Here is a 1,970-nt window from a genome sequence, read left to right as displayed (position 1 = left end):
CTCTCTTAATTTCCTTTCTCTCTCTTAATCCTTTTAGGGGCCAACATGGACTTTCTTGGGTTTGAACTCCCCCTCTGCTATTCACTTGCCTTTTGATTTGGAAAAATCACTTAACCTCTCCAAGCCTTAGTTTCCTGATACATAAAATTGGGGTGATAAGAGGACTCACCTCATAAAATGGTGGACAAGGGGAAGTGAGGTCATGCACGTGCAACGCAGAGCGATGTCTGGCTCTGGAGTGACATTGCTGGTATAAAATAATATTATAGCTGACACCTTCTAGAACTCTGCACTGTCCATCTGGTTTAGATGTGGCTCATTTATTCCTTTCACATGGGGATGACCAGTGTTCCCATTGAGCACCCTGGGACTAGTGCTAAAGCCCCACAAACTCTCTGCCTAGAGGCACACCTGTCTCTCCCTGCTCCCCATGGGTTCTCTGGGCCTATGTGTTCTTTCATTGCCTCAGCTGTGCTCTGTTTTATTTTTGACTCGGGGCCTTTCACACATGCTGGTTTCTCTGCTGAGAATTTTCTTCCCTCCCTTTGCTCTGAATTCTCTCCCCTCCTCTATGTGTGGCCAAATTTACTCAGCCTCAGGTCTTAGCTTAAATATTACTCACCAAGAGAAGCCTTTTATGTGCACCTAGACTGGGTTCAATCCTTTTATGTGCTCCTGTCACACATGAAGTTTTGAACTTTTCTTCTCTGACAATCCTCATACTTACATAATTACTTACATAACTTCTGTTTTCTCCAGTGGATGAAAAACTACATGAGGTAGGGGATGCACATCACTCTCATTCTTGGCTGGATAATGGTACAGTGCCCAGGACATGGTTCATATTTATGAATATTTGATGAATAAATGGAGGGACACTCTTCTCAAATATCTCTAATCATTCTCCTCCTGCTGTATGTCTATTAACTTGTGTATATCTCCATTTTCAGATCTTATTTGCATATGGTCATTAGGGGGCAAGAGAAAAGGTAAAAGTGATGTTGGATTCTAAACTAACTGGTGGAACAACTTTGTTTTATGTATTTAAAATTTATTATGTAAATAATTCATACTTGCAGAAAAATTGTAAAACATGAATAAGTAAAAAGAAAATGAAAATCACTTGTCATCCCACAACTATTAATATTTGGTTGTATATTCTTTCAAACTTCTTTCCCTGTAAATTTACAAAAATGTAAATCATTCTTTACATACAGTTTTATAACCTGATTTTTATTTTTATTTATTTATTTTTTAAATTTTCTAAACATCTTTACTGGAGTATAATTGCTTTACAATGGTGTGTTAGTTTCTCCTTTATAACAAAGTGAATCAGCTATACATATACGTATATCCCCATATCTCCTCCCTGTAGCATCTCCTTCCCACATTCCCTTTCCCATCCCTCTAGGTGGTCACAAAGCACCGAGCTGATTTCCCTGTGCTATGTGGCTGCTTCCCACTAGCTATCTATTTTGGTAGTATATATAAGTCCATGCCACTCTCTCACTTCATCCCAGCTTCCCCTTCCCCTTCCCAGTGTCCTCAAGTCCATTCTCTACAAGTGCGTCTTTATTCCTGTCCTGCCCCTATGTTCTTTTCTTATTCAGCTTTAAAAAGGAATCAAATTCTGATACATGGTACAACGTGGGTCCATCGTGAAAACATTATGCTAAGGGAAATAAGGCAGACACAAAAGCAGAAATATTGTATGTTTCAACTTATACAAGGTACCTAGGATAGTCAAATTCATAGAGACAGAAAGTAGAATAGTAATTATAACGGGTGAGGGGGAGAAGGGAATGAAGAATAATTGTTTTTTCTTTTCTTTAAAATAAAAAGCAATGATTTTTATTACTGAGGTATACTTGACATATTATATTATTTTCAGGTGTACAACATAATGATTTAATACTTGTATATATTGCAAAATGATAATCACAATAAGACTAGTTAACATCTGTCACCAT

This window comes from Mesoplodon densirostris, chromosome 7 (assembly GCF_025265405.1).
Source record: "Mesoplodon densirostris isolate mMesDen1 chromosome 7, mMesDen1 primary haplotype, whole genome shotgun sequence".
In the NCBI taxonomy this organism is placed as follows: Eukaryota; Metazoa; Chordata; class Mammalia; order Artiodactyla; family Ziphiidae; genus Mesoplodon; species Mesoplodon densirostris.
This window is presented reverse-complemented; position numbering follows the sequence as displayed.